Source organism: Lonchura striata, chromosome 23 (assembly GCF_050655825.1).
Source record: "Lonchura striata isolate lonStrDom1 chromosome 23, ASM5065582v1, whole genome shotgun sequence".
Classification (NCBI taxonomy): domain Eukaryota; kingdom Metazoa; phylum Chordata; class Aves; order Passeriformes; family Estrildidae; genus Lonchura; species Lonchura striata.
This window is the reverse complement of record NC_140725.1, coordinates 10,339,262-10,359,663: the sequence shown is the minus strand read 5'-3', so window position 1 is coordinate 10,359,663 and position 20,402 is coordinate 10,339,262.

Below are 20,402 nucleotides of genomic sequence, written 5' to 3'. Positions count from 1 at the left end.
CCCTGCGAGACACACTGCCAAAGCTTTTCGTTATCATGCAGTCTAGTGCAGACGCACACTACGGCTCTCCGGAGCTGTCCGAAGCTAAGCGCCGGTGGCCGGCGTCTTTCGGCTGAAGCAGCGCTTCGGAGCGTAGGGCTGCCGCTCCGCTGTTGTGTGCGCGAAGCAGCCGCTTCTCCTGCTCCGGGAGCGGACAGAGCGGTAGCTTGTACGAGGGCGAAGAACGAAGCCGCAGAGCACCCGGCTTCTCCGCGCCCCCTAAGGACTGCTAGAGGACCGTGGTGGCCGCTCGCCTTCCTCTTCAATTCCATTCTAGTATCCTTAGGGAAGGTGTTCCAGGACAATTTTCCTGAGTTTTGAATTCGTCCTGATGCAGCCCCTCCTGGGAACCTCGTGCGCGTCCTCTGAGTCTCCGAGTGCAGAGACCTCGATGGCAACTGCAGAAATGAAGGGCTGCGTTGAGTTGTCGAGAAGCAAGAACATAGCCTGGAGTTTGGGAGTCAGCAGCTGCTGGACTTTTGCAATTGCTTTCACTGTGCACTGAATGCCAGGACGGCATGTGCACGTTAAAACAACGAGCTGGGCAAGAGTAATCGAAAGATCACGGCCGTCAGAAAGCAGCTTATATATTGCCCTGGAAAGAGCATTGTTTTTGGAGTGTGCAGTAAAATCGTGTTTCTGGACAAGGGAGGCATAAGTGCGCTGCGCTCCTAAGCTATCTCCCTGCGAGACACACTGCCAAAGCTTTTCGCTATCATGCAGTCCAGTGCAGACGCACACTACGGCTCTCCGGAGCTGTCCGAAGCCAAGCGCCGGTGGCCGGCGTCTTTCGGCTGAAGCAGCGCTTCGGAGCGTAGGGCTGCCGCTCCGCTGTTGTGTGCGCGAAGCAGCCGCTTCTCCTGCTCCGGGAGCGGACAGAGCGGTAGCTTGTACGAGGGCGAAGAACGAAGCCGCAGAGCACCGGCCTTCTGCGCGCACCCTAAGGACTGCTAGAGGACCCTGGTGGCCGCTCGCCTTCCTCTTCAATTCCATTCTAGCATCCTTAGGGAAGGTGTTCCAGGACAATTTTCCTGAGTTTTGAATTCGTCCTGATGCAGCCCCTCCTGGGAAACTCGTGCTCGTCCTCTGAGTCTCCGACATGCAGAGACCTCGATGGCAACTGCAGAAATGAAGGGCTGCGTTGAGTTGTCGAGAAGCAAGAACATAGCCAGCGCCTTGTGTTTGGGAGTCAGCAGCTGCTAGACTTTTGCGATTGCTATCACTGTGCACTGAAAGCCAGGACGGCCTGTGCACGTTAAAACAACTAGCTGAGCAAGAGTAGCCGAAAAATCACGGCCGCTAGATAGCAGCTTACGTATTGCCCAGGAAAGAGCACTATTTTTGGAGTGTGCAGTAAAATCGTGTTTTTGGACAAGGGAGGCATAAGTGCGCTGCGCTCCTAAGCTATCTCCCTGCGAGACACACTGCCAAAGCTTTTCGCTATGATGCAGTCTAGTGCAGACGCACACTACGGCTCTCCGGAGCTGTCCGAAGCCAAGCGCCGGTGGCCGGCGTCTTTCGGCTGAAGCAGCGCTTCGGAGCGTAGGGCTGCCGCTCCGCTGTTGTGTGCGCGAAGCAGCCGCTTCTCCTGCTCCGGGAGCCGGAGAGAGCTGTAGCTTGTACGAGGGCAAAGAACGTTGCTGCAGAGAGACGACATTGTGTGCACAGCCTTGCGACTGCTAGAGGACGGTGGCTAAAGCTCCCTGCCTTTTCAATGCACTGCTGGCATGCTTTATTGAAAATGCTCCGAGACAATTTTCCTGGGTTTTGACTTCGTCCTGATGAAGCCCCTCTTGGGAAACTCGTGCTCGTTTCCGAAGGCTCGAGATGCAGAGAACTCGATGGCAGCTGCAGAAATGAAGGGCTGCGTTGAGTTGTCGAGAAGCAAGAACATAGCCAGCGCCTTGTGTTTGGCAGTCAGCAGCTGCTGGACTTTTGCGATTGCTTTCACTGTGCACTGAATGCCAGGACGGCACGTGCACGTTAAAACAACGAGCTGGGCAAGAGTGGGCAGAAGAGAACGGGCGTCAGACAGCAGCTTACATATTACCATAGGAAGAGCAGTGTTTTTGGAGTGTGCAGCAAATGCGTGTTTCTGGACAAGGGAGGCAAAAGTGCGCTGCGCTCCTAAGCTATCTCCCTGCGAGACACACTGCCAAAGCTTTTCGTTATCATGCAGTCTAGTGCAGACGCACACTACGGCTCTCCGGAGCTGTCCGAAGCTAAGCGCCGGTGGCCGGCGTCTTTCGGCTGAAGCAGCGCTTCGGAGCGTAGGGCTGCCGCTCCGCTGTTGTGTGCGCGAAGCAGCCGCTTCTCCTGCTCCGGGAGCGGACAGAGCGGTAGCTTGTACGAGGGCGAAGAACGAAGCCGCAGAGCACCCGGCTTCTCCGCGCCCCCTAAGGACTGCTAGAGGACCGTGGTGGCCGCTCGCCTTCCTCTTCAATTCCATTCTAGTATCCTTAGGGAAGGTGTTCCAGGACAATTTTCCTGAGTTTTGAATTCGTCCTGATGCAGCCCCTCCTGGGAACCTCGTGCGCGTCCTCTGAGTCTCCGAGTGCAGAGACCTCGATGGCAACTGCAGAAATGAAGGGCTGCGTTGAGTTGTCGAGAAGCAAGAACATAGCCTGGAGTTTGGGAGTCAGCAGCTGCTGGACTTTTGCAATTGCTTTCACTGTGCACTGAATGCCAGGACGGCATGTGCACGTTAAAACAACGAGCTGGGCAAGAGTAATCGAAAGATCACGGCCGTCAGAAAGCAGCTTATATATTGCCCTGGAAAGAGCATTGTGTTTGGAGTGTGCAGTAAAATCGTGTTTCTGGACAAGGGAGGCATAAGTGCGCTGCGCTCCTAAGCTATCTCCCTGTGAGACACACTGCCAAAGCTTTTCGCTATCATGCAGTCCAGTGCAGACGCACACTACGGCTCTCCGGAGCTGTCCGAAGCCAAGCGCCGGTGGCCGGCGTCTTTCGGCTGAAGCAGCGCTTCGGAGCGTAGGGCTGCCGCTCCGCTGTTGTGTGCGCGAAGCAGCCGCTTCTCCTGCTCCGGGAGCCGGAGAGAGCGGTAGCTTGTACGAGGGCGAAGAACGAAGCCGCAGAGCACCGGGCTTCTGCGCGCACCCTAAGGACTGCTAGAGGACCGTGGTGGCCGCACGCCTGCCTCTTCAATTCCATTCTAGCATCCTTAGGGAAGGTGTTCCAGGACAATTTTCCTGAGTTTTGAATTCGTCCTGATACAGCCCCTCCTGGGAAACTCGTGCTCGTCCTCTGAGTCTCCGACATGCAGAGACCTCGATGGCAACTGCAGAAATGAAGGGCTGCGTTGAGTTGTCGAGAAGCAAGAACATAGCCAGCGCCTTGTGTTTGGGAGTCAGCAGCTGCTAGACTTTTGCGATTGCTATCACTGTGCACTGAAAGCCAGGACGGCCTGTGCACGTTAAAACAACTAGCTGAGCAAGAGTAGCCGAAAAATCACGGCCGCTAGATAGCAGCTTACGTATTGCCCAGGAAAGAGCACTATTTTTGGAGTGTGCAGTAAAATCGTGTTTTTGGACAAGGGAGGCATAAGTGCGCTGCGCTCCTAAGCTATCTCCCTGCGAGACACACTGCCAAAGCTTTTCGCTATGATGCAGTCTAGTGCAGACGCACACTACGGCTCTCCGGAGCTGTCCGAAGCCAAGCGCCGGTGGCCGGCGTCTTTCGGCTGAAGCAGCGCTTCGGAGCGTAGGGCTGCCGCTCCGCTGTTGTGTGCGCGAAGCAGCCGCTTCTCCTGCTCCGGGAGCCGGAGAGAGCGGTAGCTTGTACGAGGGCGAAGAACGTTGCTGCAGAGAGACGACATTGTGTGCACAGCCTTGCGACTGATAGAGGACGGTGGCTAAAGCTCCCTGCCTTTTCAATGCACTGCTGGCATGCTTTATTGAAGGTGCTCCGAGACAATTTTCCTGGGTTTTGACTTCGTCCTGATGAAGCCCCTCTTGGGAAACTCGTGCTCGTTTCCGAAGGCTCGAGATGCAGAGAACTCGATGGCAGCTGCAGAAATGAAGGGCTGCGTTGAGTTGTCGAGAAGCAAGAACATAGCCAGCGCCTTGTGTTTGGCAGTCAGCAGCTGCTGGACTTTTGCGATTGCTTTCACTGTGCACTGAATGCCAGGACGGCACGTGCACGTTAAAACAACGAGCTGGGCAAGAGTGGGCAGAAGATCACGGCCGTCAGACAGCAGCTTACATATTACCATAGGAAGAGCAGTGTTTTTGGAGTGTGCAGCAAATGCGTGTTTCTGGACAAGGGAGGCAAAAGTGCGCTGCGCTCCTAAGCTATCTCCCTGCGAGACACACTGCCAAAGCTTTTCGTTATCATGCAGTCTAGTGCAGACGCACACTACGGCTCTCCGGAGCTGTCCGAAGCTAAGCGCCGGTGGCCGGCGTCTTTCGGCTGAAGCAGCGCTTCGGAGCGTAGGGCTGCCGCTCCGCTGTTGTGTGCGCGAAGCAGCCGCTTCTCCTGCTCCGGGAGCGGACAGAGCGGTAGCTTGTACGAGGGCGAAGAACGAAGCCGCAGAGCACCCGGCTTCTCCGCGCCCCCTAAGGACTGCTAGAGGACCCTGGTGGCCGCTCGCCTTCCTCTTCAATTCCATTCTAGTATCCTTAGGGAAGGTGTTCCAGGACAATTTTCCTGAGTTTTGAATTCGTCCTGATGCAGCCCCTCCTGGGAACCTCGTGCGCGTCCTCTGAGTCTCCGAGTGCAGAGACCTCGATGGCAACTGCAGAAATGAAGGGCTGCGTTGAGTTGTCGAGAAGCAAGAACATAGCCTGGAGTTTGGGAGTCAGCAGCTGCTGGACTTTTGCAATTGCTTTCACTGTGCACTGAATGCCAGGACGGCATGTGCACGTTAAAACAACGAGCTGGGCAAGAGTAATCGAAAGATCACGGCCGTCAGAAAGCAGCTTATATATTGCCCTGGAAAGAGCATTGTTTTTGGAGTGTGCAGTAAAATCGTGTTTCTGGACAAGGGAGGCATAAGTGCGCTGCGCTCCTAAGCTATCTCCCTGCGAGACACACTGCCAAAGCTTTTCGCTATCATGCAGTCTAGTGCAGACGCACACTACGGCTCTCCGGAGCTGTCCGAAGCCAAGCGCCGGTGGCCGGCGTCTTTCGGCTGAAGCAGCGCTTCGGAGCGTAGGGCTGCCGCTCCGCTGTTGTGTGCGCGAAGCAGCCGCTTCTCCTGCTCCGGGAGCGGACAGAGCGGTAGCTTGTACGAGGGCGAAGAACGAAGCCGCAGAGCACCGGCCTTCTGCGCGCACCCTAAGGACTGCTAGAGGACCCTGGTGGCCGCTCGCCTGCCTCTTCAATTCCATTCTAGCATCCTTAGGGAAGGTGTTCCAGGACAATTTTCCTGAGTTTTGAATTCGTCCTGATGCAGCCCCTCCTGGGAAACTCGTGCTCGTCCTCTGAGTCTCCGACATGCAGAGACCTCGATGGCAACTGCAGAAATGAAGGGCTGCGTTGAGTTGTCGAGAAGCAAGAACATAGCCAGCGCCTTGTGTTTGGCAGTCAGCAGCTGCTAGACTTTTGCGATTGCTATCACTGTGCACTGAAAGCCAGGACGGCCTGTGCACGTTAAAACAACTAGCTGAGCAAGAGTAGCCGAAAAATCACGGCCGCTAGATAGCAGCTTACGTATTGCCCAGGAAAGAGCACTATTTTTGGAGTGTGCAGTAAAATCGTGTTTTTGGACAAGGGAGGCATAAGTGCGCTGCGCTCCTAAGCTATCTCCCTGCGAGACACACTGCCAAAGCTTTTCGCTATGATGCAGTCCAGTGCAGACGCACACTACGGCTCTCCGGAGCTGTCCGAAGCCAAGCGCCGGTGGCCGGCGTCTTTCGGCTGAAGCAGCGCTTCGGAGCGTAGGGCTGCCGCTCCGCTGTTGTGTGCGCGAAGCAGCCGCTTCTCCTGCTCCGGGAGCCGGAGAGAGCTGTAGCTTGTACGAGGGCAAAGAACGTTGCTGCAGAGAGACGAAATTGTGTGCACAGCCTTGCGACTGCTAGAGGACGGTGGCTAAAGCTCCCTGCCTTTTCAATGCACTGCTGGCATGCTTTATTGAAAATGCTCCGAGACAATTTTCCTGGGTTTTGACTTCGTCCTGATGAAGCCCCTCTTGGGAAACTCGTGCTCGTTTCCGAAGGCTCGAGATGCAGAGAACTCGATGGCAGCTGCAGAAATGAAGGGCTGCGTTGAGTTGTCGAGAAGCAAGAACATAGCCAGCGCCTTGTGTTTGGCAGTCAGCAGCTGCTGGACTTTTGCGATTGCTTTCACTGTGCACTGAATGCCAGGACGGCACGTGCACGTTAAAACAACGAGCTGGGCAAGAGTGGGCAGAAGAGAACGGGCGTCAGACAGCAGCTTACATATTACCATAGGAAGAGCAGTGTTTTTGGAGTGTGCAGCAAATGCGTGTTTCTGGACAAGGGAGGCAAAAGTGCGCTGCGCTCCTAAGCTATCTCCCTGCGAGACACACTGCCAAAGCTTTTCGTTATCATGCAGTCTAGTGCAGACGCACACTACGGCTCTCCGGAGCTGTCCGAAGCTAAGCGCCGGTGGCCGGCGTCTTTCGGCTGAAGCAGCGCTTCGGAGCGTACGGCTGCCGCTCCGCTGTTGTGTGCGCGAAGCAGCCGCTTCTCCTGCTCCGGGAGCCGGACAGAGCGGTAGCTTGTACGAGGGCGAAGAACGAAGCCGCAGAGCACCCGGCTTCTCCGCGCCCCCTAAGGACTGCTAGAGGACCCTGGTGGCCGCTCGCCTTCCTCTTCAATTCCATTCTAGTATCCTTAGGGAAGGTGTTCCAGGACAATTTTCCTGAGTTTTGAATTCGTCCTGATGCAGCCCCTCCTGGGAAACTCGTGCTCGTCCTCTGAGTCTCCGAGTGCAGAGACCTCGATGGCAGCTGCAGAAATGAAGGGCTGCGTTGAGTTGTCGAGAAGCAAGAACATAGCCAGCGCCTGGTGTTTGGGAGTCAGCAGCTGCTGGACTTTTGCGATTGCTTTCACTGTGCACTGAATGCCAGGACGGCATGTGCACGTTAAAACAACGAGCTGGGCAAGAGTAATCGAAAGATCACGGCCGTCAGAAAGCAGCTTATATATTGCCCTGGAAAGAGCATTGTTTTTGGAGTGTGCAGTAAAATCGTGTTTCTGGACAAGGGAGGCATAAGTGCGCTGCGCTCCTAAGCTATCTCCCTGCGAGACACACTGCCAAAGCTTTTCGCTATGATGCAGTCTAGTGCAGACGCACACTACGGCTCTCCGGAGCTGTCCGAAGCCAAGCGCCGGTGGCCGGCGTCTTTCGGCTGAAGCAGCGCTTCGGAGCGTAGGGCTGCCGCTCCGCTGTTGTGTGCGCGAAGCAGCCGCTTCTCCTGCTCCGGGAGCCGGAGAGAGCGGTAGCTTGTACGAGGGCGAAGAACGTTGCTGCAGAGAGACGACATTGTGTGCACAGCCTTGCGACTGATAGAGGACGGTGGCTAAAGCTCCCTGCCTTTTCAATGCACTGCTGGCATGCTTTATTGAAGGTGCTCCGAGACAATTTTCCTGGGTTTTGACTTCGTCCTGATGAAGCCCCTCTTGGGAAACTCGTGCTCGTTTCCGAAGGCTCGAGATGCAGAGAACTCGATGGCAGCTGCAGAAATGAAGGGCTGCGTTGAGTTGTCGAGAAGCAAGAACATAGCCAGCGCCTTGTGTTTGGCAGTCAGCAGCTGCTGGACTTTTGCGATTGCTTTCACTGTGCACTGAATGCCAGGACGGCACGTGCACGTTAAAACAACGAGCTGGGCAAGAGTGGGCAGAAGATCACGGCCGTCAGACAGCAGCTTACATATTACCATAGGAAGAGCAGTGTTTTTGGAGTGTGCAGCAAATGCGTGTTTCTGGACAAGGGAGGCAAAAGTGCGCTGCGCTCCTAAGCTATCTCCCTGCGAGACACACTGCCAAAGCTTTTCGTTATCATGCAGTCTAGTGCAGACGCACACTACGGCTCTCCGGAGCTGTCCGAAGCTAAGCGCCGGTGGCCGGCGTCTTTCGGCTGAAGCAGCGCTTCGGAGCGTAGGGCTGCCGCTCCGCTGTTGTGTGCGCGAAGCAGCCGCTTCTCCTGCTCCGGGAGCGGACAGAGCGGTAGCTTGTACGAGGGCGAAGAACGAAGCCGCAGAGCACCGGCCTTCTGCGCGCACCCTAAGGACTGCTAGAGGACCCTGGTGGCCGCTCGCCTTCCTCTTCAATTCCATTCTAGCATCCTTAGGGAAGGTGTTCCAGGACAATTTTCCTGAGTTTTGAATTCGTCCTGATGCAGCCCCTCCTGGGAAACTCGTGCTCGTCCTCTGAGTCTCCGACATGCAGAGACCTCGATGGCAACTGCAGAAATGAAGGGCTGCGTTGAGTTGTCGAGAAGCAAGAACATAGCCAGCGCCTTGTGTTTGGGAGTCAGCAGCTGCTAGACTTTTGCGATTGCTATCACTGTGCACTGAAAGCCAGGACGGCCTGTGCACGTTAAAACAACTAGCTGAGCAAGAGTAGCCGAAAAATCACGGCCGCTAGATAGCAGCTTACGTATTGCCCAGGAAAGAGCACTATTTTTGGAGTGTGCAGTAAAATCGTGTTTTTGGACAAGGGAGGCATAAGTGCGCTGCGCTCCTAAGCTATCTCCCTGCGAGACACACTGCCAAAGCTTTTCGCTATGATGCAGTCTAGTGCAGACGCACACTACGGCTCTCCGGAGCTGTCCGAAGCCAAGCGCCGGTGGCCGGCGTCTTTCGGCTGAAGCAGCGCTTCGGAGCGTAGGGCTGCCGCTCCGCTGTTGTGTGCGCGAAGCAGCCGCTTCTCCTGCTCCGGGAGCCGGAGAGAGCTGTAGCTTGTACGAGGGCAAAGAACGTTGCTGCAGAGAGACGACATTGTGTGCACAGCCTTGCGACTGCTAGAGGACGGTGGCTAAAGCTCCCTGCCTTTTCAATGCACTGCTGGCATGCTTTATTGAAGGTGCTCCGAGACAATTTTCCTGGGTTTTGACTTCGTCCTGATGAAGCCCCTCTTGGGAAACTCGTGCTCGTTTCCGAAGGCTCGAGATGCAGAGAACTCGATGGCAGCTGCAGAAATGAAGGGCTGCGTTGAGTTGTCGAGAAGCAAGAACATAGCCAGCGCCTTGTGTTTGGCAGTCAGCAGCTGCTGGACTTTTGCGATTGCTTTCACTGTGCACTGAATGCCAGGACGGCACGTGCACGTTAAAACAACGAGCTGGGCAAGAGTGGGCAGAAGATCACGGCCGTCAGACAGCAGCTTACATATTACCATAGGAAGAGCAGTGTTTTTGGAGTGTGCAGCAAATGCGTGTTTCTGGACAAGGGAGGCAAAAGTGCGCTGCGCTCCTAAGCTATCTCCCTGCGAGACACACTGCCAAAGCTTTTCGTTATCATGCAGTCTAGTGCAGACGCACACTACGGCTCTCCGGAGCTGTCCGAAGCTAAGCGCCGGTGGCCGGCGTCTTTCGGCTGAAGCAGCGCTTCGGAGCGTAGGGCTGCCGCTCCGCTGTTGTGTGCGCGAAGCAGCCGCTTCTCCTGCTCCGGGAGCGGACAGAGCGGTAGCTTGTACGAGGGCGAAGAACGAAGCCGCAGAGCACCCGGCTTCTCCGCGCCCCCTAAGGACTGCTAGAGGACCCTGGTGGCCGCTCGCCTTCCTCTTCAATTCCATTCTAGTATCCTTAGGGAAGGTGTTCCAGGACAATTTTCCTGAGTTTTGAATTCGTCCTGATGCAGCCCCTCCTGGGAACCTCGTGCGCGTCCTCTGAGTCTCCGAGTGCAGAGACCTCGATGGCAACTGCAGAAATGAAGGGCTGCGTTGAGTTGTCGAGAAGCAAGAACATAGCCTGGAGTTTGGGAGTCAGCAGCTGCTGGACTTTTGCAATTGCTTTCACTGTGCACTGAATGCCAGGACGGCATGTGCACGTTAAAACAACGAGCTGGGCAAGAGTAATCGAAAGATCACGGCCGTCAGAAAGCAGCTTATATATTGCCCTGGAAAGAGCATTGTGTTTGGAGTGTGCAGTAAAATCGTGTTTCTGGACAAGGGAGGCATAAGTGCGCTGCGCTCCTAAGCTATCTCCCTGTGAGACACACTGCCAAAGCTTTTCGCTATCATGCAGTCCAGTGCAGACGCACACTACGGCTCTCCGGAGCTGTCCGAAGCCAAGCGCCGGTGGCCGGCGTCTTTCGGCTGAAGCAGCGCTTCGGAGCGTAGGGCTGCCGCTCCGCTGTTGTGTGCGCGAAGCAGCCGCTTCTCCTGCTCCGGGAGCCGGAGAGAGCGGTAGCTTGTACGAGGGCGAAGAACGAAGCCGCAGAGCACCGGGCTTCTGCGCGCACCCTAAGGACTGCTAGAGGACCGTGGTGGCCGCACGCCTGCCTCTTCAATTCCATTCTAGCATCCTTAGGGAAGGTGTTCCAGGACAATTTTCCTGAGTTTTGAATTCGTCCTGATACAGCCCCTCCTGGGAAACTCGTGCTCGTCCTCTGAGTCTCCGACATGCAGAGACCTCGATGGCAACTGCAGAAATGAAGGGCTGCGTTGAGTTGTCGAGAAGCAAGAACATAGCCAGCGCCTGGTGTTTGGGAGTCAGCAGCTGCTAGACTTTTGCGATTGCTATCACTGTGCACTGAAAGCCAGGACGGCCTGTGCACGTTAAAACAACTAGCTGAGCAAGAGTAGCCGAAAAATCACGGCCGCTAGATAGCAGCTTACGTATTGCCCAGGAAAGAGCACTATTTTTGGAGTGTGCAGTAAAATCGTGTTTTTGGACAAGGGAGGCATAAGTGCGCTGCGCTCCTAAGCTATCTCCCTGCGAGACACACTGCCAAAGCTTTTCGCTATGATGCAGTCTAGTGCAGACGCACACTACGGCTCTCCGGAGCTGTCCGAAGCCAAGCGCCGGTGGCCGGCGTCTTTCGGCTGAAGCAGCGCTTCGGAGCGTAGGGCTGCCGCTCCGCTGTTGTGTGCGCGAAGCAGCCGCTTCTCCTGCTCCGGGAGCCGGAGAGAGCGGTAGCTTGTACGAGGGCGAAGAACGTTGCTGCAGAGAGACGACATTGTGTGCACAGCCTTGCGACTGATAGAGGACGGTGGCTAAAGCTCCCTGCCTTTTCAATGCACTGCTGGCATGCTTTATTGAAGGTGCTCCGAGACAATTTTCCTGGGTTTTGACTTCGTCCTGATGAAGCCCCTCTTGGGAAACTCGTGCTCGTTTCCGAAGGCTCGAGATGCAGAGAACTCGATGGCAGCTGCAGAAATGAAGGGCTGCGTTGAGTTGTCGAGAAGCAAGAACATAGCCAGCGCCTTGTGTTTGGCAGTCAGCAGCTGCTGGACTTTTGCGATTGCTTTCACTGTGCACTGAATGCCAGGACGGCACGTGCACGTTAAAACAACGAGCTGGGCAAGAGTGGGCAGAAGATCACGGCCGTCAGACAGCAGCTTACATATTACCATAGGAAGAGCAGTGTTTTTGGAGTGTGCAGCAAATGCGTGTTTCTGGACAAGGGAGGCAAAAGTGCGCTGCGCTCCTAAGCTATCTCCCTGCGAGACACACTGCCAAAGCTTTTCGTTATCATGCAGTCTAGTGCAGACGCACACTACGGCTCTCCGGAGCTGTCCGAAGCTAAGCGCCGGTGGCCGGCGTCTTTCGGCTGAAGCAGCGCTTCGGAGCGTAGGGCTGCCGCTCCGCTGTTGTGTGCGCGAAGCAGCCGCTTCTCCTGCTCCGGGAGCGGACAGAGCGGTAGCTTGTACGAGGGCGAAGAACGAAGCCGCAGAGCACCCGGCTTCTCCGCGCCCCCTAAGGACTGCTAGAGGACCCTGGTGGCCGCTCGCCTTCCTCTTCAATTCCATTCTAGTATCCTTAGGGAAGGTGTTCCAGGACAATTTTCCTGAGTTTTGAATTCGTCCTGATGCAGCCCCTCCTGGGAACCTCGTGCGCGTCCTCTGAGTCTCCGAGTGCAGAGACCTCGATGGCAACTGCAGAAATGAAGGGCTGCGTTGAGTTGTCGAGAAGCAAGAACATAGCCTGGAGTTTGGGAGTCAGCAGCTGCTGGACTTTTGCAATTGCTTTCACTGTGCACTGAATGCCAGGACGGCATGTGCACGTTAAAACAACGAGCTGGGCAAGAGTAATCGAAAGATCACGGCCGTCAGAAAGCAGCTTATATATTGCCCTGGAAAGAGCATTGTTTTTGGAGTGTGCAGTAAAATCGTGTTTCTGGACAAGGGAGGCATAAGTGCGCTGCGCTCCTAAGCTATCTCCCTGCGAGACACACTGCCAAAGCTTTTCGCTATCATGCAGTCTAGTGCAGACGCACACTACGGCTCTCCGGAGCTGTCCGAAGCCAAGCGCCGGTGGCCGGCGTCTTTCGGCTGAAGCAGCGCTTCGGAGCGTAGGGCTGCCGCTCCGCTGTTGTGTGCGCGAAGCAGCCGCTTCTCCTGCTCCGGGAGCGGACAGAGCGGTAGCTTGTACGAGGGCGAAGAACGAAGCCGCAGAGCACCGGCCTTCTGCGCGCACCCTAAGGACTGCTAGAGGACCCTGGTGGCCGCTCGCCTGCCTCTTCAATTCCATTCTAGCATCCTTAGGGAAGGTGTTCCAGGACAATTTTCCTGAGTTTTGAATTCGTCCTGATGCAGCCCCTCCTGGGAAACTCGTGCTCGTCCTCTGAGTCTCCGACATGCAGAGACCTCGATGGCAACTGCAGAAATGAAGGGCTGCGTTGAGTTGTCGAGAAGCAAGAACATAGCCAGCGCCTTGTGTTTGGGAGTCAGCAGCTGCTAGACTTTTGCGATTGCTATCACTGTGCACTGAAAGCCAGGACGGCCTGTGCACGTTAAAACAACTAGCTGAGCAAGAGTAGCCGAAAAATCACGGCCGCTAGATAGCAGCTTACGTATTGCCCAGGAAAGAGCACTATTTTTGGAGTGTGCAGTAAAATCGTGTTTTTGGACAAGGGAGGCATAAGTGCGCTGCGCTCCTAAGCTATCTCCCTGCGAGACACACTGCCAAAGCTTTTCGCTATGATGCAGTCCAGTGCAGACGCACACTACGGCTCTCCGGAGCTGTCCGAAGCCAAGCGCCGGTGGCCGGCGTCTTTCGGCTGAAGCAGCGCTTCGGAGCGTAGGGCTGCCGCTCCGCTGTTGTGTGCGCGAAGCAGCCGCTTCTCCTGCTCCGGGAGCCGGAGAGAGCTGTAGCTTGTACGAGGGCAAAGAACGTTGCTGCAGAGAGACGAAATTGTGTGCACAGCCTTGCGACTGCTAGAGGACGGTGGCTAAAGCTCCCTGCCTTTTCAATGCACTGCTGGCATGCTTTATTGAAAATGCTCCGAGACAATTTTCCTGGGTTTTGACTTCGTCCTGATGAAGCCCCTCTTGGGAAACTCGTGCTCGTTTCCGAAGGCTCGAGATGCAGAGAACTCGATGGCAGCTGCAGAAATGAAGGGCTGCGTTGAGTTGTCGAGAAGCAAGAACATAGCCAGCGCCTTGTGTTTGGCAGTCAGCAGCTGCTGGACTTTTGCGATTGCTTTCACTGTGCACTGAATGCCAGGACGGCACGTGCACGTTAAAACAACGAGCTGGGCAAGAGTGGGCAGAAGAGAACGGGCGTCAGACAGCAGCTTACATATTACCATAGGAAGAGCAGTGTTTTTGGAGTGTGCAGCAAATGCGTGTTTCTGGACAAGGGAGGCAAAAGTGCGCTGCGCTCCTAAGCTATCTCCCTGCGAGACACACTGCCAAAGCTTTTCGTTATCATGCAGTCTAGTGCAGACGCACACTACGGCTCTCCGGAGCTGTCCGAAGCTAAGCGCCGGTGGCCGGCGTCTTTCGGCTGAAGCAGCGCTTCGGAGCGTACGGCTGCCGCTCCGCTGTTGTGTGCGCGAAGCAGCCGCTTCTCCTGCTCCGGGAGCCGGACAGAGCGGTAGCTTGTACGAGGGCGAAGAACGAAGCCGCAGAGCACCCGGCTTCTCCGCGCCCCCTAAGGACTGCTAGAGGACCCTGGTGGCCGCTCGCCTTCCTCTTCAATTCCATTCTAGTATCCTTAGGGAAGGTGTTCCAGGACAATTTTCCTGAGTTTTGAATTCGTCCTGATGCAGCCCCTCCTGGGAAACTCGTGCTCGTCCTCTGAGTCTCCGAGTGCAGAGACCTCGATGGCAGCTGCAGAAATGAAGGGCTGCGTTGAGTTGTCGAGAAGCAAGAATATAGCCAGCGCCTGGTGTTTGGGAGTCAGCAGCTGCTGGACTTTTGCGATTGCTTTCACTGTGCACTGAATGCCAGGACGGCATGTGCACGTTAAAACAACGAGCTGGGCAAGAGTAATCGAAAGATCACGGCCGTCAGAAAGCAGCTTATATATTGCCCTGGAAAGAGCATTGTTTTTGGAGTGTGCAGTAAAATCGTGTTTCTGGACAAGGGAGGCATAAGTGCGCTGCGCTCCTAAGCTATCTCCCTGCGAGACACACTGCCAAAGCTTTTCGCTATGATGCAGTCTAGTGCAGACGCACACTACGGCTCTCCGGAGCTGTCCGAAGCCAAGCGCCGGTGGCCGGCGTCTTTCGGCTGAAGCAGCGCTTCGGAGCGTAGGGCTGCCGCTCCGCTGTTGTGTGCGCGAAGCAGCCGCTTCTCCTGCTCCGGGAGCCGGAGAGAGCGGTAGCTTGTACGAGGGCGAAGAACGTTGCTGCAGAGAGACGACATTGTGTGCACAGCCTTGCGACTGATAGAGGACGGTGGCTAAAGCTCCCTGCCTTTTCAATGCACTGCTGGCATGCTTTATTGAAGGTGCTCCGAGACAATTTTCCTGGGTTTTGACTTCGTCCTGATGAAGCCCCTCTTGGGAAACTCGTGCTCGTTTCCGAAGGCTCGAGATGCAGAGAACTCGATGGCAGCTGCAGAAATGAAGGGCTGCGTTGAGTTGTCGAGAAGCAAGAACATAGCCAGCGCCTTGTGTTTGGCAGTCAGCAGCTGCTGGACTTTTGCGATTGCTTTCACTGTGCACTGAATGCCAGGACGGCACGTGCACGTTAAAACAACGAGCTGGGCAAGAGTGGGCAGAAGAGAACGGGCGTCAGACAGCAGCTTACATATTACCATAGGAAGAGCAGTGTTTTTGGAGTGTGCAGCAAATGCGTGTTTCTGGACAAGGGAGGCAAAAGTGCGCTGCGCTCCTAAGCTATCTCCCTGCGAGACACACTGCCAAAGCTTTTCGTTATCATGCAGTCTAGTGCAGACGCACACTACGGCTCTCCGGAGCTGTCCGAAGCTAAGCGCCGGTGGCCGGCGTCTTTCGGCTGAAGCAGCGCTTCGGAGCGTAGGGCTGCCGCTCCGCTGTTGTGTGCGCGAAGCAGCCGCTTCTCCTGCTCCGGGAGCGGACAGAGCGGTAGCTTGTACGAGGGCGAAGAACGAAGCCGCAGAGCACCCGGCTTCTCCGCGCCCCCTAAGGACTGCTAGAGGACCGTGGTGGCCGCTCGCCTTCCTCTTCAATTCCATTCTAGTATCCTTAGGGAAGGTGTTCCAGGACAATTTTCCTGAGTTTTGAATTCGTCCTGATGCAGCCCCTCCTGGGAACCTCGTGCGCGTCCTCTGAGTCTCCGAGTGCAGAGACCTCGATGGCAACTGCAGAAATGAAGGGCTGCGTTGAGTTGTCGAGAAGCAAGAACATAGCCTGGAGTTTGGGAGTCAGCAGCTGCTGGACTTTTGCAATTGCTTTCACTGTGCACTGAATGCCAGGACGGCATGTGCACGTTAAAACAACGAGCTGGGCAAGAGTAATCGAAAGATCACGGCCGTCAGAAAGCAGCTTATATATTGCCCTGGAAAGAGCATTGTTTTTGGAGTGTGCAGTAAAATCGTGTTTCTGGACAAGGGAGGCATAAGTGCGCTGCGCTCCTAAGCTATCTCCCTGCGAGACACACTGCCAAAGCTTTTCGCTATCATGCAGTCCAGTGCAGACGCACACTACGGCTCTCCGGAGCTGTCCGAAGCCAAGCGCCGGTGGCCGGCGTCTTTCGGCTGAAGCAGCGCTTCGGAGCGTAGGGCTGCCGCTCCGCTGTTGTGTGCGCGAAGCAGCCGCTTCTCCTGCTCCGGGAGCGGACAGAGCGGTAGCTTGTACGAGGGCGAAGAACGAAGCCGCAGAGCACCGGCCTTCTGCGCGCACCCTAAGGACTGCTAGAGGACCGTGGTGGCCGCACGCCTGCCTCTTCAATTCCATTCTAGCATCCTTAGGGAAGGTGTTCCAGGACAATTTTCCTGAGTTTTGAATTCGTCCTGATGCAGCCCCTCCTGGGAAACTCGTGCTCGTCCTCTGAGTCTCCGACATGCAGAGACCTCGATGGCAACTGCAGAAATGAAGGGCTGCGTTGAGTTGTCGAGAAGCAAGAACATAGCCAGCGCCTTGTGTTTGGGAGTCAGCAGCTGCTAGACTTTTGCGATTGCTATCACTGTGCACTGAAAGCCAGGACGGCCTGTGCACGTTAAAACAACTAGCTGAGCAAGAGTAGCCGAAAAATCACGGCCGCTAGATAGCAGCTTACGTATTGCCCTGGAAAGAGCATTGTGTTTGGAGTGTGCAGTAAAATCGTGTTTCTGGACAAGGGAGGCATAAGTGCGCTGCGCTCCTAAGCTATCTCCCTGCGAGACACACTGCCAAAGCTTTTCGCTATGATGCAGTCCAGTGCAGACGCACACTACGGCTCTCCGGAGCTGTCCGAAGCTAAGCGCCGGTGGCCGGCGTCTTTCGGCTGAAGCAGCGCTTCGGAGCGTAGGGCTGCCGCTCCGCTGTTGTGTGCGCGAAGCAGCCGCTTCTCCTGCTCCGGGAGCGGACAGAGCGGTAGCTTGTACGAGGGCGAAGAACGTTGCTGCAGAGAGACGACATTGTGTGCACAGCCTTGCGACTGATAGAGGACGGTGGCTAAAGCTCCCTGCCTTTTCAATGCACTGCTGGCATGCTTTATTGAAGGTGCTCCGAGACAATTTTCCTGGGTTTTGACTTCGTCCTGATGAAGCCCCTCTTGGGAAACTCGTGCTCGTTTCCGAAGGCTCGAGATGCAGAGAACTCGATGGCAGCTGCAGAAATGAAGGGCTGCGTTGAGTTGTCGAGAAGCAAGAACATAGCCAGCGCCTTGTGTTTGGCAGTCAGCAGCTGCTGGACTTTTGCGATTGCTTTCACTGTGCACTGAATGCCAGGACGGCACGTGCACGTTAAAACAACGAGCTGGGCAAGAGTGGGCAGAAGATCACGGCCGTCAGACAGCAGCTTACATATTACCATAGGAAGAGCAGTGTTTTTGGAGTGTGCAGCAAATGCGTGTTTCTGGACAAGGGAGGCAAAAGTGCGCTGCGCTCCTAAGCTATCTCCCTGCGAGACACACTGCCAAAGCTTTTCGTTATCATGCAGTCTAGTGCAGACGCACACTACGGCTCTCCGGAGCTGTCCGAAGCTAAGCGCCGGTGGCCGGCGTCTTTCGGCTGAAGCAGCGCTTCGGAGCGTACGGCTGCCGCTCCGCTGTTGTGTGCGCGAAGCAGCCGCTTCTCCTGCTCCGGGAGCGGACAGAGCGGTAGCTTGTACGAGGGCGAAGAACGAAGCCGCAGAGCACCCGGCTTCTCCGCGCCCCCTAAGGACTGCTAGAGGACCGTGGTGGCCGCTCGCCTTCCTCTTCAATTCCATTCTAGTATCCTTAGGGAAGGTGTTCCAGGACAATTTTCCTGAGTTTTGAATTCGTCCTGATGCAGCCCCTCCTGGGAACCTCGTGCGCGTCCTCTGAGTCTCCGAGTGCAGAGACCTCGATGGCAACTGCAGAAATGAAGGGCTGCGTTGAGTTGTCGAGAAGCAAGAACATAGCCTGGAGTTTGGGAGTCAGCAGCTGCTGGACTTTTGCAATTGCTTTCACTGTGCACTGAATGCCAGGACGGCATGTGCACGTTAAAACAACGAGCTGGGCAAGAGTAATCGAAAGATCACGGCCGTCAGAAAGCAGCTTATATATTGCCCTGGAAAGAGCATTGTTTTTGGAGTGTGCAGTAAAATCGTGTTTCTGGACAAGGGAGGCATAAGTGCGCTGCGCTCCTAAGCTATCTCCCTGCGAGACACACTGCCAAAGCTTTTCGCTATCATGCAGTCCAGTGCAGACGCACACTACGGCTCTCCGGAGCTGTCCGAAGCCAAGCGCCGGTGGCCGGCGTCTTTCGGCTGAAGCAGCGCTTCGGAGCGTACGGCTGCCGCTCCGCTGTTGTGTGCGCGAAGCAGCCGCTTCTCCTGCTCCGGGAGCGGACAGAGCGGTAGCTTGTACGAGGGCGAAGAACGAAGCCGCAGAGCACCGGCCTTCTGCGCGCACCCTAAGGACTGCTAGAGGACCCTGGTGGCCGCTCGCCTGCCTCTTCAATTCCATTCTAGCATCCTTAGGGAAGGTGTTCCAGGACAATTTTCCTGAGTTTTGAATTCGTCCTGATGCAGCCCCTCCTGGGAAACTCGTGCTCGTCCTCTGAGTCTCCGACATGCAGAGACCTCGATGGCAACTGCAGAAATGAAGGGCTGCGTTGAGTTGTCGAGAAGCAAGAACATAGCCAGCGCCTTGTGTTTGGAAGTCAGCAGCTGCTAGACTTTTGCGATTGCTATCACTGTGCACTGAAAGCCAGGACGGCCTGTGCACGTTAAAACAACTAGCTGAGCAAGAGTAGCCGAAAAATCACGGCCGCTAGATAGCAGCTTACGTATTGCCCAGGAAAGAGCACTATTTTTGGAGTGTGCAGTAAAATCGTGTTTTTGGACAAGGGAGGCATAAGTGCGCTGCGCTCCTAAGCTATCTCCCTGCGAGACACACTGCCAAAGCTTTTCGCTATGATGCAGTCCAGTGCAGACGCACACTACGGCTCTCCGGAGCTGTCCGAAGCCAAGCGCCGGTGGCCGGCGTCTTTCGGCTGAAGCAGCGCTTCGGAGCGTAGGGCTGCCGCTCCGCTGTTGTGTGCGCGAAGCAGCCGCTTCTCCTGCTCCGGGAGCCGGAGAGAGCTGTAGCTTGTACGAGGGCAAAGAACGTTGCTGCAGAGAGACGAAATTGTGTGCACAGCCTTGCGACTGCTAGAGGACGGTGGCTAAAGCTCCCTGCCTTTTCAATGCACTGCTGGCATGCTTTATTGAAAATGCTCCGAGACAATTTTCCTGGGTTTTGACTTCGTCCTGATGAAGCCCCTCTTGGGAAACTCGTGCTCGTTTCCGAAGGCTCGAGATGCAGAGAACTCGATGGCAGCTGCAGAAATGAAGGGCTGCGTTGAGTTGTCGAGAAGCAAGAACATAGCCAGCGCCTTGTGTTTGGCAGTCAGCAGCTGCTGGACTTTTGCGATTGCTTTCACTGTGCACTGAATGCCAGGACGGCACGTGCACGTTAAAACAACGAGCTGGGCAAGAGTGGGCAGAAGAGAACGGGCGTCAGACAGCAGCTTACATATTACCATAGGAAGAGCAGTGTTTTTGGAGTGTGCAGCAAATGCGTGTTTCTGGACAAGGGAGGCAAAAGTGCGCTGCGCTCCTAAGCTATCTCCCTGCGAGACACACTGCCAAAGCTTTTCGTTATCATGCAGTCTAGTGCAGACGCACACTACGGCTCTCCGGAGCTGTCCGAAGCTAAGCGCCGGTGGCCGGCGTCTTTCGGCTGAAGCAGCGCTTCGGAGCGTAGGGCTGCCGCTCCGCTGTTGTGTGCGCGAAGCAGCCGCTTCTCCTGCTCCGGGAGCGGACAGAGCGGTAGCTTGTACGAGGGCGAAGAACGAAGCCGCAGAGCACCGGCCTTCTGCGCGCACCCTAAGGACTGCTAGAGGACCCTGGTGGCCGCTCGCCTGCCTCTTCAATTCTTTTCTAGCATCCTTAGGGAAGGTGTTCCAGGACAATTTTCCTGAGTTTTGAATTCGTCCTGATGCAGCCCCTCCTGGGAAACTCGTGCTCGTCCTCTGAGTCTCCGACATGCAGAGACCTCGATGGCAACTGCAGAAATGAAGGGCTGCGTTGAGTTGTCGAGAAGCAAGAACATAGCCAGCGCCTTGTGTTTGGGAGTCAGCAGCTGCTAGACTTTTGCGATTGCTATCACTGTGCACTGAAAGCCAGGACGGCCTGTGCACGTTAAAACAACGAGCTGGGCAAGAGTAGCCGAAAAATCACGGCCGCTAGATAGCAGCTTACGTATTGCCCTGGAAAGAGCATTGTTTTTGGAGTGTGCAGTAAAATCGTGTTTCTGGACAAGGGAGGCATAAGTGCGCTGCGCTCCTAAGCTATCTCCCTGCGAGACACACTGCCAAAGCTTTTCGCTATCATGCAGTCCAGTGCAGACGCACACTACGGCT